Here is a 16,683-nt window from a genome sequence, read left to right as displayed (position 1 = left end):
CAGATGTCGACGTCAATTTGCAGAGGAAAATATCCATCGGAACTGGACAAGTGTCATTTTCAGCGATGAATGTATATTTTTTTCTGCAAATGATGGACCAGTCTGTGTCTTTCGTGAGAGAGGTTTCAGGTTCGATCCTCGATAAATATGGCAGAAGCGTTCCAGTGGACGCATATCAGTGCCTGTCTGGGGCTGGATCTGTGCAGATGGATTTGTTTATCTACACAGGATTGATGAGCGCCTTACAGGTGCGCAGTATAAGTTCATCTTGGAGATTATTATGGTGTCATCTGTTCGCTAACGTTATCCTGAGGAAGCAATCGACTTTCAACACGATCGGTCACCTGTCCATGTGTCACGAGTTGTCCAAGAGTGGCTGGCAGAAAAATGATATAGCGGTAATCAATTGGCCTTCACGCGGAGCAGATCTTAACCCAATAGAAATTGTCCTGGACAAAGGTAAAGAGGTGTTTGAGGGTGAAATGGGCTAATGAAGTTCCTAAACCTTCCAATGAGCTCTGGGATTATGTCGTTAATTCTTGGGAAGATCTTGCTTCGAATGGCACGGGCTATGTCCGTCGAATGATACTAAGGATGCCTCGTCGAATATTAGCGGTTGTTGAAGCAGGTGATCACTTGAAATCATATTAAGAACGTGCTTAGTTTCAAACAGCCCTTTTCAGGGCAACATTTCATCCTTAAAATGTTATGTGAATATGAGATTAAGCACGCAGAAAAAAGATTGTGATGCAATCATAGATTTATATTATAAAAAAATAAAATGTGCTTTGAGTCGGATTCGATCTCACAACATCACTACGTAAAGCCGAAATGCTACCTCTACTCTAGCCTCTCACTGGCGGTTACTGCCTAACAATACCTTGCACAATTGCTGCCAAGCCGCCAAAATTTCATACGTAACATTGCTTCATAATTAGAAATTATATGCAAGAGAGATACCTAATTACTACCACGGTTTTGCATTATTAAGAAGACGTCTCTTGCATTGAAAACGTAGGGCTTCATTATTGACTGATGAAAAGGAAAATGCAATAGTCGAAAATTCTATTTTCTTTGCAAGTGATTTAAAGCAAATTCGTATTCATAACCAAACTTAAAATGACGCTGAGTTGAGTTAAGTTGACTTTGATTTTAACGTCCCGTTCAACAGCGAGGCTATATTAGACGTGGGCCTACTAACACACGTGGAATTCCAACCACATAAGCTCCCGCCGTGAATCGAATCCTACTCCTCTACGCCATTAAAATAAAGTGGATTCGTATCTCTAAATTAGGATAAATTTCTTTAAGTACTTTTGAAATTTTTACGTAACATTTCAAAGCAAATTTTTTCGCGTGTTTCAAAGCAAATTTGAGAAACCTTACTGAATTTTGAGTTTATATTTTTTATACTTCTGAACCATATGTATTATTTGGTATCAAGTATGCAGAATGTTTCCAAACAACACCGATAACGTTTGCGAGGTGATTCCTGAACCAAGACAAGATAAAAAGTATGGACCAACCTGGATTCACAAATGTTTCCTTTCGGAGTTATGGGCTGCCAGAAACATGAAAAGGAATGAATTTTAAAGGTCCATAGGTCCAAAAGTATGGGACCTACCGTAGTAGGGTCAAGACTTCACTCAGAAACTAATATGTGCGTTACCCAAAAGTACATGTTTCAGAATCTTAAGGTACTCACGCAATAACTTTTATAGAGGGATTTTGGTTAAAGGCATATAATTTGAAGTACTCACACACTACCACTATAAAAATTGTTGCGGAAATACCGAAGGATATTGAAACTTTGATATTTGGAGAGAGCACATATAGTTCTTTAGTGAAGTCTTGGCCCGTCTACGGTGGGTGCCATACTTTTGGCCCTATGAAACTTTTAAGTTCATTTTGCATATTTTTGGCAGACTATAACTACGAAAGGAAGCATTTGTGCACCTAGATTGGTCTATACATTTGTCCTATCTTGGTGTCATTAATCACATCTCAAATATTGTCGGTGTTCTTTGAAACAACCTGTATAAAACTTTCAACTAGAAGGATTGCACATGCTAGTATTTAACCTTATTTGAATAACTGAATCTCTGAAATTAGGAGAATTATTTGATTATCAGTATACATACAATATGGTATTCACATTTGTTTTAAACGTTCAATTAGAAAAAATAATTTATATTTACTGTCTTCATTGAGCTATATAATGTTTTGTAAGAGTATGTTTTGACTTCACTTTTATATACAATGTGGGATCAAATTATGGTGATTGCGTTGTGTTTAATTTATTTAAAAGTTTTTAGATAAAGTTGATAGCCCAAAAGATCCAGGTGCACTGAAACATTGACAAAAAATGAACAGAATATTTATTAATTCATCCATGGCCTATATATTAAAAATATGTATCCCTGCCTCCGCGAATGAGATGGAGAATCTATAGCCAAGAAGACATATATTTAACTGAAACACGGAGACTCCTGATTTTGAAGCGCCAGTGCTAACTGCACACCTATATTCATTAGTTACCATTCATGTGATAAAGTTTTTGAAATAATCGTTTTTGTAAAATGTTTATTATTTTCTGCGAGAGTTAATTTAATTATGTTCCCTCTTCAAAATAGTGTTAAATAATAAATAATAATTTAACAATAGAACAATGCCTAATCCCGCACCCCTTAATAGTTAATACACTCTAGAGCAGCCTAATCATCAGATAGCTAAGGACTTTCTTCCTATAACTTTTACAGTGTAAACTCTCAAGCTGATATAACATCTATACCAAGAGTTACACATCATATTAAATTCGGAATAAGTGTAGTTATAATAATTGCTTGTTACGTTAGAAAGAAATATCTTTGATTAATATCATAGGAATTAATCTATGTATTTTTGTGTACAGAAAAGAAATAAAGAGTTACGATAGGAAGCCAATTAACTCGTTAGACAAGAACCTCTGCTATTTTCGTCACTTAGAATATAATCGTCATCAGATTTCTGAATTAAAAATTTCAATTAGGAATCCATCAATGTATTTTGAATATGTTTAAAATTGTCTCAATGCTCGAATTATTTTTCAATTGAAAGTTTTGAATAAAATCTAAAGATGACACTGCGTACTTTCTTGTGCTCTCACGTTACGAACAATTGTTCGGCATACCTTACATAGTACGGCAAAGTACTAGGTATCCCCTCTAATCCATAATGTGTAGGAAGTATAGATTTGATGTCATCCCTTGTCTGAACGACATTCTATTCAAAAATATTTTGCTAAAACGTAAATTATGAGTACCACCTCAGCAGATATGTTTACAAGATTAGAATCAAAAATCAGTAATCGGTGAAAGCACTGTTTCTTTTAGAATTACTGTTCCGGGGGGGGGGGCACACTCACAAGAAGAAGGCAGACTTTGCTAAGTGAATTTCGGGCCATTTTTTGCGAGTTGTTAGTGCACATCTAAAGAATTAATATTGGAAACTTGCAGAACGCAATGACCAAAAATAACGGAGACAAGCTGTCTTAAAGTTTTCTACTCGCTGCATATATTGTACGACACACACATTTATCAAGTGTCGGCGTGGCAACGTGAGAAAAATCTTTAACTCATTCGTAAATGGTTCCGGATTCAATTCCTGTTCGAGTCATACATCCTCTTTTGTGCTTCAACCAATAAAGTAGCAATTTGTAACTATAAGTAAAATATTAATTCACTATATGTTTATAATGAGTAAAACAATTGAAATTTTCAAATCATTTGTAAAATATTTCAATGTTCCATTTTAACTACGGTAGAAACAAAATTTATACTATTCCGTAAATATTATTGTTACCGCAGTCGTTGCGTAAAAAAATGCTCTTGACGCTTCGTATCTACATCTGTCGACAGTGTGCGAATTACAAGGGGAATGAGGAGGAAATCTCTTTTGGTTATAGCAACATCCAGTATTAGCAAAGGGGATTTTCCCCTCAACTCCTTTGTAATTCGTACACTGTCAACAGATGTAGACACGAAGCGTCAAGAACATTTATTACACAACGACTTTCGCAACCAGTGGCGTATTTATTGGGGGTGTTTCCGGGCTTACGCCCCCCCGAATGTTATTTACTATATTAATGTAAATGAAATATTTGGAGAATTTTCACATTTCCAGGACTAAAGTTGGCAAATCCCCCCTCGAAATAAAATCGCAAATACGCCACTGGTCGTAACGATAATATAACTCGTGATATCAGTATATTTACGGAATAGATTAAATTTTGTTTGCCAGCTAACATGGGACAATCAAAGATTTTACAAGTGATTTGAAAATTTCTAATGTTTTATTCATTATACACATATAGTGAATTAATATTTTACTTATATTTACAAATGCCTACTATATTGGTTGAAGAATAGAAATATATGTGACTCGAACAGGAATCGAACCCGCGACACTTTACACCTAGGTTACAGATTTTACTCACTCTGCCACCCCGTCAATTGGTAAATGCGTACGTCGTACGATGTATGCGGAGAATAGAAATTTTTAAGACGTTTTTTTTACCTTATTTTTGGCCACAGCGCTCTCCCAGTTTGTAATATTAACTGTTTAAATGGCACTACCGCCTCGCAAAAATGGCTCCGAAGTTCACTTACCAAAGTCTGCCTTCTCCTTCTCAGTATTACTGGAGGAGGCACTGTCAGGACTTGTCCGGAAGAAACACTGGGTGAAAGATAACGTGTTAAGTATAAAGGTTTTAAGATCAATCCTTCAAACAATACTGAAGGGGGAGTTCTAACTTAATTTCATACACATACCTTAAAATAGAATATTTCGACTAAAATTGCCACTTTAGAAACTTCATTTCAGAGAATGACTATGAGAAACAATAAGATCACTGTAAATTACATTATAAAACACACACACTCAAGACTCTATCTACCTTCAAAATGACATTTCCAGAAGCTCAGCCGCAACTAAATAGGTTTTTCAGACCTGAAAAAGTTAACCTTTCTGAAGCTCATGCAAATATTTAATCTTTCTTTCGAAATAAACTCTTTCAAATTACCTCCGATTGGGATTTCTCCTTGAAGTGAAAACTGTTCCTTCGTGATTATAAGGTTCACTTACGCCTTTCCAACGGAAAAGATCCATTTCATATTTCCGCTGAGAGCGCATGTGTTTCGGAATCCACCTGAAGCTGTAGATCGACGTCTCATATAGCCTCAGTGCTCAAAGAGACGACAAACTCAAGATCTGTCATCAAACCGAAAACTTATTCACGTCGCCTTTTCACACTCATCAAAGAGTATTAAGCGCTTTTTTTAAATATTGCATTTACAATCAAACAAAGTAACTTGAAGTGCTGTCATTAAAAATATTTAATTTTAATTTCACATATATATTAAACAACTTCGCGTAAAATGATACTAGTAGATCTTCCTAAGAGGGAAATGGAATTTTAAAATTTAACCTATAAATAAAGTATCTCAAAAGTCCCTCATGTTAGATAGATGAAGTTTGATATATAAACTCCTCACTAAAATAAATGGTTCGGTGTAATCGAGTTTTCGAATATTCAGCATCTACAGGAAAAGGTAGAAAGGTAATTTATATAATACTTTCTCAACATATAAATATGAATCGAAGTTTTCTGTCTCCCCATCACAGGTAAACGCTGAACTATGTAAAACAAATTTTTGAAAATCAGAATCGCTTGGCTAGAGTTGAGTTGATTTTGAGTTTAAAGTCCCTTTTTTAAGCCTCAACAGCGAGGCTATATGAGACGCGACCTACTGATTAATGTAGATCCGAACCAGTGGAGCACCCTTCGGGAATCGAACCCAGATCTCCCACGCCAAATCGTTTGGCTAGAGTCGTGATTTGACTACCTCATTGTCGCCAAAATATATATCCTAAAACGGAAGGAGATTCAAAATACATGACAAAAGTATTGTTTCCTGCGAGTTCGACATTAGAGGCTTGAATCCAGTAATATAAATTCCTCAATGAAGTAAGTGAAGACTTATCCCAGCGTTTACGATAGCTTGCCTTCTGAAAGGAGAAAGGGCAATTTGTAAAAATTAAGTTGATGTTGATTGCCTCACCGCCACGTACTGATGATTTCAGGGGGTAGCACAGGGGCACATTTTTTCCTGGGACTAATGAAATTCTTACCACTTCCGTCCAAACTTCCGAAGAAACCAGTATTTTTGCAGTGCTACTTTAACCCTGTTTATTGAAATTATCCCTCGGGAGAAATAGTTTGTACTCACCACTTTCATCACGGATAATGACTGAATCGCTTGAAATTAAACTTCGAAGACAGTCGAATCAGTATCCTAAGGGAGAAATCGGCTCAAAATTTGTGATAAAGATATAGTATCTTCCGAAACTCTTAAAATAGGCAGATTAAGTATTGTTTATGAAGTCCTTTTGAAAACTAAGATGACACTTGTTCTAATAAAAGGGCGTGACAGACATGGGTAATACTCGGCCATCCTCTGTATGGCCATGGTTTAGCCCCTTCGTCATTAAAATTAGTAATATGTTGATTAAGTTTTATTAAAGTTTCACTTTCACGTTATAACAATGAAGCTGAAAGTTTGTAAAAAAAAAAAAAAAACTCTTGATAATCTTAATACGTTGAAAGGCAACAATTTCAATGTGTTTGCCCATATTTAAATTACTAACATAAAAAGAAAAATATCAAATACTTTTGAATAATAGAGGAGAGCTGTATAACGAAATCTCTCGAACAAAATTTTAAAAATACTGTTGGCACGGAGCAGGAACTAATGATCATCGAAAAAAGGGGGAGCGCCAAATAATGATTTAACTAAACACCCTACTACTTGTTTGAAAACACTATAACGAAGAGAGAAGAGGCGTTTTCTTAAAAAAAAAAAAAAAAAAAAAAAAAAAAAAAAAAAAACCAGGGGGACTGTAGTGTACGTGATTTGTACCTTACGGGCATTAACATTAAAGAAAATGTAAGTAAGTGAGCCGAATCAAACTTGAAGCATGGATGCCATTTAGGGAGGGCATTGCCCCCCTCCAAAAGCTCGAGGAATACATATATTTTAATCGATTGTCTACTAATGTACTGGTACAAAACGTCAAAGTCTTATGTCGATGATGCTATTGGTCTACTTAAACGAAGCCTGAAATGACGGTGCTAACTTGCATAAATATAAAATAGAAGTAATTATGTATTGATTAACTGTGAGGGAAATTGAAAAAAAAATTCATATTTATCAAGTGTATTTTAAACAAAATAATTCTAAAGAAAACAATAGTATCAGGAACATCTTCGTATATTTTGATATGGTATTTCTTAGCTACGCTGTTTAAACTTGTATTTATCTATTCTAATATCTAGGGCTGAACTTCAATTCCGTCGCCTTTGGTTTCTAATTTCAGGGCTCTAGTACTTTATTTTTAATTAATTGATAAACAATTGAAATTAACTATTTAGAAATTGCATATACTAGTGATTTGTTGGCAGATATATTACGCGCTTTCTAATGCTTAATATTTTGTTTAATTGCCGAAAGGATTAAGATGCTTGATTACTCGTACGACATGAAATCACCCTCAAGGAGTAGAGAGAAAGGGAAATGTCTTCAGAACTCCATGAAATGAGATAGTGGATTGTGCAAAAATATTTTACATAGTATACTCGAAGAAATTAGTGCGATTTTGCTTCTTCTTATGAATACTATAAATAAATATTATATCAAATTCTGCATTGTAATTAACAGTTATGTCATTAACCCTTTTAATAATTGAAGACTACACATTGAAAATTACGTATAATTACGAGGAAAACTGACAATATCTGTACGACATTTTATTTGCGAAAAATGTTATAAGAAAACAAGATTTGATATATTAACTTTGATTTCGGATTTTTATCTGTCTTGGTTTATGTTAATGTTCTACTACAAAGATATAAAATGCTGAATGATATTTGGAAATGACATATGTGAATGATGAGGAAATATTAATTGAATAGTACAACTGTCTTCTATCTACAAAACGCTTCAGTTCTAACAAATAGTGGTGCAGTAGTTAATCCGTATCTGAACGACACATCAAAATGGATGTTTTGCAAACACTTGAATTGAGTTATTCTAGTTGGATAATAATACCTTATTTAATTAAATAATGAAAAATTCCCATTAATACTTTACCTCAAAAATTTCTTCTGTATGCAAATATTTTTCTCTTTTACCAGTATATATTAAACTTCTATTTGAAGATGCGCTCCAACGCTGAATTCTCGTCCGTATATAAATTGTGTATTAAATAATTGAAGTATAAAGCTGTGTAAATGTTTAATTCACGTAAGGCTGAAACAATAGAAAGGCAAAACATTTTTTTGATGCAAACATTGTAAAAATCAAGAATATTTACATATTCACAAGTTGGTACAATACATGGTTTACACACTTGGCAACTGTACGTTTTCTGAAACTGACAGTGCTAATGTCTACTTATCACAATATGCAAAGAACAATATGTATTTGGAATTCAAGTATACAATAACTTACTTCTATTGACTTTTTAAATAATGCACACATTTTAGTTTATAGTTAAAGACGATTCTTATTCAGAAAAGCAAGTCAATATAGGAATAAGAAGTGCATGAAATAAAAAGAACAACGTTCTTAATGATTATATATGATTTTACATGCTCTGACGTAAGATAAACGGAAATTACTAAAGCTAATCCATGGTCCAATTCGCATTTTTGGAATAAAACAAAGGAAAAATTTTGGTTTACAACAAGAAATAGTACATGTATGCTAACCTATTCTAACAAGATATGTGTATAGGGATTATTTTTACAGCTTTTACGCGGCACAATCCCACCAGTTTTGTTACGAAAACTAAATGTAAGTAGTGTAGACGTGTGGCTCCGCTGTTACTCGCTGCCAATCCACCAAACGAGTTATGACGTACTATGTGTGATCTTATCAAACAGTATGGGATCATCACTTGGAATGCCACACTATTCCACTTAGAAAGGATTTCGAGTGAAGAATTCCTTTCTATGTGTGTATAACGCTTTTGCACGAGAAATGCTAGTACGGCAACTCCTTCTCCTTCTCTTCCTTGCAGCTGACGGGTTTGAATAAGACTCTATTACACAGACCGTCATAAATTAAGCAACAATGGATACTCAGGAGTATAAGGAAAGTAAACGCATGCTGGTGAACAAAATGTTATTAAAGTTAAAGAAGCTTCTATTTTACCGGACAGAAAGGAAAATTACCAAACGAAAGTACGCTCGTGGGGAAAAAATGATATTGGACGTAGGTGGCACTCAAACTGAAACAACACTGAAGCCACAAAAAGTTTTTTCTGACACCAATAAGGGATATACTCACCATGCATAGCAGTACAGGATTCACAACGTTATCTTATGCTGGCAATAAGTGTTTGTACCAGATCATTCGGTATATGGATCCATTATTGACAAGGAGCCCATTGAAGATCTTGGAAAGCTTGTGGAGGGGCATAAGACTTACAATGCGTTGCCCTAGAACATCTCACAGATGCCCAATCGGGTTAAGGTCCGGGGACTTAGATGGCCACTCCGTTCGTTGAATATGGTATTGCTCGAAGTAATGATCGACCAATTGTTCTCTATGGGTACGAGCATTATCGTCCTTTAGAATAATTTCTGACCACGTTGAGGGGTACAGCGTGACGATCCAGAACATTATCCCTATAGTTCTGAGCTGTCATTGTGTCACGCAAGAAAACAGAGATCAGCATGGCCTCCAAGCGAGATGCAACCCCAGAAAAGCAAATTTGAACCATCGTAATTTTCCCTTTCAAGAATACTGCATGCATGGTAACGGTTTCTGTTTCTCGCCAGACCAATCTCCGTCAAAAATCACTGTCTAGAGAAAATCTATTCTTCCTTAAAAAGAACTGACTGCCATTTCTCATGGGTTTAATTCACATGCGCTCTCGTCCAAATTTAATCGCTGCCTCTTGTGACACCGGGAAAGCGTATAGAAACCACTGGTCTTCTGGCATACGACCCAAATTCGTGAAGTTTCCAGTGTATTGTACTCGTTGAAAGAGGACGTCACATGGCAACAACAGCCTCCACACGCACTTGAGTTGCTGTTGCAGACCTGTTTTTCCGACTTGTCAAACGTATATATCGATCATCCTTTCTGATGTCACACGCAGACGACCAACACTGAAACGCCTCGGAGCAATTTGCGTTCTTTGGAAACTGCTCCGTAACCTGCTGAACACTGTTCTATCGATATTGAGACACCGGGCCACGCCGGCCTGATGCTGCTCTGCTTCCAATCGACCGATGGCACGCTAGCGTAATTCATTCGACAAATGATCCCACGTTGTCATATTCGCGTGTTTCACTCCAGTAGATTTGCCTCTGCACTCTACACACACTGACAGCCAACAAGTTCGTGAGTTCATGCTGTCCTCGCCCATACCTAATACTTTACGAAGTAGTGTGAGGACAACATAATCGCAAGTTCTTTCACAAAATCTTTCCCCGAGTTCGCCTATGCTCGTTATATTATGAAATCCATTTTCCCTGCATTTCAATATCCCCTCTCCCGTCTTTTTTTATTACACATTTTGTCTTTGTTGCTTAATTTATGATGGGCAATGTAGTATCAGACATGAACACCTTCATTAGTTCATTGATATGAAATTGATCTGAGATATCTGGTACCCCAATTGAAGAGAAGTCTCAGGGGCATAAAAGTATCAGAAATGAGGTTCCCGAAAATTCGATACCCGTATCTACTCGATTCCTACACTCTTTACTGAGAACAACAGGGCTTGAAATATGAATTCACTGAATTGATAATTCTTTTTCGTAATAAAGTAGATTTATTATAAAAAGATAAAAATATTTACATTAAGTTTAGTAAGAAAATGTTCGTTACAAAATCTGCTAACTTATATAATTGACAGAATAACTCCCAGTGTAATATTGAGAATGTTTATACGCAAGACTGCCGAAAAACCAAAGACGTGATAATCTTTGCTTTAATTAATAAGAACACACTTAGTTGTGAATGATGAAGAAAATGAAAGAGAAAGAATTCAAAAAAGGAAATCCAGATTCGAGTAGAATAATACGCTGATATAAGCTTAATAATCCCCATCAAGTCTAAGCTTGATGCTGCCCGCTGAGTTTTCTAAGTTAACTTCACAGTTGCTGAGGTGCTAGAAATTTTTTATAAGTTCCTTGCATGTTCTTTCTGCTTCGTCCTCTGTGGCTGCTGCGCGCCTGCTTTTTGAGCACAGAAGTTGAAATGATCGAAGAACCGTTTCAAGGCCAAATCCACCATCTTTTATAGAGTGCTACGTCCCATTCTCTGGACTTGGAGGAAAATGAAGGAGAGGGAAGAGTGTGAGAGAATGTTCTGCACCGATCGCTTCTAGCAACAATTTCAGTCAGGTGGAATAATGCTTCTATCGTAGTTTTTGCAAGTTTAAAGATCACGCTGGGGGAATTGTTTTAATACTAACTTTTATTTGTTCTCTCTCTCATTTTTTCTTTTGCAAATCAGACTGTAGTACATGTTTATTTTCTTTTTGTATACTCATTATATGCATACAATTATTTCCAGATCTGTGACTGAGAAAAACTGCCATTGAGCTTTTATTCGCGGGGATGGTACCCGATGAGGGGTCAAAATATCAATTCTTCAAAATATGTGTTTCCTCGAAGTATGTAACTTCCACTTTTCAGCCTGTAAATTTCACGAAGCTATTGGGAGTCTAGGATAGGAAAACAGTAGGGGAGATATGTATGTTTTGCCCCACTTTGCCCCTCTACCCCGTAACTGCCCCAAAAATTTATGAAGCCGCCACTCACCATTGAACTTTAACACAGAAGGATACCCCCAAGTGAGACTGAATATGCTTTTATGACATTTAAAATCATAAAAACTTACATCTAAAACTTACAACTTATAGCGCTGTCTTTGATTGAAAAAATAGTTTTTGTTTGATCGAAATCGGTTCAGAAATAGCTGAATTATAAGAATATAAAGGTTAGTATGTCGCATAGGCTTTTATGTCATTTTAAATAAATTTTCAAAGTAAAAAGCAGCAAAACCTGTGCACAGGCGGACCTGAGAGGACTTACGCCTTTCTCTTATTTGTTTGTTTGGTTTGCTTTTGGCTGCCTCTCAGGCTCCTTTTTCTGTTTGTTTCTCTTTCTGCTGCTGCTTCTCTTGTGCCTCCGTTTTCTTTTTGTTGCTGCTTCTCTTGTGCCTCCGTTTTCTTTTCCCGACTAGCGCTAGTCTCCATTCACGTCAACTCAATTTGATTTGCTGCTGATAGATGAGAGAGTGAAAATCCTTCTTCTGGCTTGGAGGCGACTTGAACCTGCGACGTCCACGCCGATAACTACTTACAGCTGGCCAGACTGCAAGCGAGCGAGCTCGGCTAACACTACGCTCAAGAAATCAAGTGAAAATCGGGCCTTATATATGAAAAAATACTTCTACAAGCAACGCCATCTATTAGCAAATTGATAAACTAAGTGATATGTAACGCCATCTATTGAGTAGGTGAGTAACTGCTTGAATATGTTCACCTGCCCGGCAAATTTAAAACGAAAAATAAGAAAATTGTGGATATCTTGGTTCCTATAAGAGATAGAGGGTTGATATTTAATTTTTGGCAATTAGTGTTTGGCTGACCCATAAGTGTTGCCAACCTATAAAATTAAAAAATCACTAAGTAGTAACAAATTTGGTCCTAAGTTTGCAACACTGCAAAAAATAAAATTCATAAATTTGAAAAATAAAAAATACTAGCATAATCTACATAAAATTCTAAGACTTTTTTAAAGAATAACATTTTCCCGAAAACTCAAAAATAAACCCGTAAAAAATTCCCGAAATTTTGAATTGGCTGTAACATTGTCAAATATTAACCGATTTTCAAAATTCAAACGTCAATCAATAGAGAAATAAATTGATTTTTTTTGAATGTGTTGTAGGTTGCATAACTCTAAGGATATAATTACAAAAAACTCAAATAAATATCTTATTTATACATGTATCTTTAAAATTCGAATGACATTTAAAAGTACTGCTTCTCCTTATGCATTGTGCTTGTATAATGATCTTAGTTTTATGGCTTTATCACCATAAAACATTTAGAACATACTTAAAATTACAAGTTCGGATATTGATAATGGAATCTTCTGTTAACCTCGTTCTCTATAGGAAACAATGACTTCTTAAACTCTGTCCATTGATCGTAATTCAAGCTGAATAGACAACCGTTAATATCAAAAACTACTTGAACTTCGGTTTGCACATTTTTCACAATTACATTGAAGTTATTAGTAAGAATAAACTTCTTTTGGGGATCCATTTCTAAACACTCCATTTTTTACTTATGACAACATATTTTTGTTCATTTTCATTCACTTTTGGATTTACATACAGAACTCAACAGTTGGATAGTTTTCTTTTAGACCAGTGTATTTGATTTTTATTCCATCTTTAACGATCTCATCAATCATTTTATCTGTTAAGTGTTTTGTAAATCTAGGTGGAAGAAATATCTTAAACTTCTCACATTCAACTAAAGTGCTCTTCCCAAACTTAGTTTTAATCTTTTCCATTTTGACAATCTTATATTCCGTATTTAATTCTAATTCTCTTAATCCAATAACCTTTATTTGTTCAAGACTTCCAAGGTTGTTTAAAAAATCAACGTGTTTTGCCATCGTGTTTATTATATAGAAAATCAATGAACACTTTTCAATTTTTATCTTCACCAAAAAATATTTAATCATTTTCGTCAATTTCGTTTGATGGAAAAACTTCCATAAAACAATCGTTAATGAAAACAGTTCGAGGGTATCTTTTCGATACCCTTTAAAGTCGCTTATGGTTAACTGATAAAGGGCCAGTGATACTGACTCTTAGATTCTTGAACCGTGGGGTGAGCAAAACGCTCACTCTTAACATCTCTATATGTCCGTTGATATTTTGCTAACTATCTAAAACTCTTCTACTACTTTCTCATTCTTAGGATCATATGTGAAGTTCTTTCGCCCAATTAAAATCGCATAACATATAGTATCAGCAGCCACAGCTTCTGCAAAGTCTACAACAATCTTTATGTTTGTTCTCTCATTTACCGATACATTCTTCCTCTTACTACAATTAATCACATACATTGGTCTGTTATCTATAAACTCTTTAGGGTCATAGTACAATTCGGTGTTGCCACATGTTATTCTCTTAAATGCAGTATAATCTTCATACATTTTGAAATAATCCTTGTTAGCAATATCTAAGTTTCTTGATTCTTTTGGAAATACCTCATTCCTCCCATTCTTAAGATAGATATTCTTTACCTCACAATGATCGAACTTACTTGCATCTGCTGTTTGTTTACCACTTCTATCAGTTTGGAACATTACAACTACGAAATCAGGCATATCAAATTGTCTAGAATTAAATTGAGTAGTAACATCAAACTCCAAGAAAGAACCTACAACAGTCTTCTGAACACATTGATAAGTATGGAATGAAAACATGATTTTAGGTTCTTTAAGAATATTCAACTTTAACTTGTTCTCATAATTAGACTCGTATTCAACAATAGGCATTCTTATCTCCATACTTTTTATTGTTATTTTTCCACCATGAGGAGCTGCTCCTGATCCAGTCCATTTATACAAGACATCGTTATTGTTGTTAGCTTTTGTAAATGTTATTCTCAATCCACCTTTCCACATAACCTCTTTATAATCACTTAAAAACCCAGGAATTAATCTTAATGGATACAAAACACTAAAGTTCTTTCTTAGACCAAGTTTATCATCTGTTTAAAATCCTCCTTGTTTTAAATATTCAACTTCTGGCTTGGAAATCTTTAATGTTCCGACAGCTGTAGATGTTATTCCAGGTAGCTCGATCTTATCTATAACAACTCCATGCTTTCTAACCTCAATTTGAGAAAAGAAGAATGGGAAGAAGTTATCTACAAGTTTTATAGTATCATTTGCACCAAATGTTCCTCCAACTGATGCACCAACAACTTCAAAAGTCATATGACAATCTGCTTTGTGTGGATGTACGAACCCATCACCCACGTCGAAATCGAACTCAATATCTTTGTTAGCTTCATTCAAATTATTAAATGTTCTTGTGTTAGCTTTAAAACTCTGTAACTCGTAACTTTCAACACTCTCCATTTATTATAAAGAAAATCTTGAAACAGCGCTTTGATGGGATATACCCATAAAAGAATCATTGGTCCTTCACATGTGAAGGGCCTATTAACAATCAAAAACTTATAATCCCCATCCCAACTTAACCTTAGCATTCATAGCAGTACCAACCCCAAAAGCAGCTAATCGTTCACCAATTGGCGCATCACTACTAAATGCTCTTTTCCATGCTTTAGTTTCTAGTTCCTTATCTGCAATATGTCTCGATTCTGTATCTTTATTGTCTCTGTAGTATATATCGTGTTCTTTACAAGCCTCATCTAATGGGTTAATACCTTCATCACCTCTCTCTAATCTTTCTTGAAGCTTAGTCCCAGCCCCGCAAAATCTGAAACCTGGAATATGTAATTCAAATGGGAGCTTATTAATCAAATCATTTACTAATCCTTTTCCAAGCTTCTCATCATTCCAGAATCGTGGTGGTAACGTATTTAAGATCTTAATCAAATACCCTATACCTTTTGGATCATTAGGAATAAATTGCGAAAGCTTATTATTAATCATACTCACTATACCTACTTTCTCATTGTAAAAGTTATGATTTCCAGCCCTTTCTTCTCCATCTATAACTATTAACCGATCAATTAACTTTCTCACATCATCCATCCATATATATTCTTTAGGTATCTCTGTATATTGTTTAATTCCTTCACCAGTCCTTTTAGGTGTCGTGTTCTTTTTAGGAGTTGGGGGTAAAGTTGGTTTAATATAATTATCCCAAATAGGCTTGATAATATTAATGTACTTTGAACCTCTACTAGATGCTACCTTTTTATCTCGATTATATTTTTGGAAGGCAGCATCTGAGTCTATTATTATTTCCTTGTACTGTTCAAAATCATCATCATCATAATCTTCAATGGTTTTACTAGTATTCGTCGTTAACAATTCCCACAGACCTTCTGTTCCTTTATAAGTTTTACCATTAATTATCAAATCATCACCATTCACTTTAACTTCCAAATTTCCTATCTTGTTTATTATTTTTCCATCTTCTTCTACAGTTCTTATTCCAAACACAGTATCATTTCTTTTACTATAATATTTCGTTGCAATCTTACCAAATGACTGTGCTGTTGTTAAAGGTTCTACTCCTTCCACTTTGTCTTTAATTTGTTTTCTCATTTGTTTTATTTCTCCCGTTATAGGCGTATCACTACTACTTGGAGAACTATCATAAGTTATCTTTTTAGGTGTTTCTAGTAGACTGGGATCTATTGAAGCCGTCTTATGTGCAACTGGAACAAGTTCAGTTATTAGATTTTTATTTTGTTCTGCTACTTCTTTGATCTCACTTCCCAAGTTTTGAATAGCATCAATTACAGGTTGCTCTTGTGTCTTAAATTTATCGTATATACCTGCTCTTTCTTTCTTCCAAGATTTGAATCCCTTTATCAAGAACTCCTTCAGCTTAATATTCT

At 35.1% G+C, this 16,683-nt stretch overlaps 1 long non-coding RNA gene across 1 annotated transcript in view; it reads right to left on the bottom strand.

The window, feature by feature from the left end:
• The window catches only part of LOC145670613 (uncharacterized), a 138,165-nt gene that overhangs the window by 83,347 nt on the left and 38,135 nt on the right, over nt 1-16,683 (bottom strand). The window contains exon 2 of the long non-coding RNA XR_014128359.1: nt 8,187-8,345. This is a non-coding gene — a long non-coding RNA (uncharacterized LOC145670613). The remainder of the gene's footprint in view (nt 1-8,186; nt 8,346-16,683) is intronic.

Source organism: Thermobia domestica, chromosome 14, assembly GCF_964235325.1.
Source record: "Thermobia domestica chromosome 14, izTheDome1.hap1.1, whole genome shotgun sequence".
Lineage (NCBI taxonomy): Eukaryota > Metazoa > Arthropoda > Insecta > Zygentoma > Lepismatidae > Thermobia > Thermobia domestica.
This window is presented reverse-complemented; position numbering and strand designations above follow the sequence as displayed.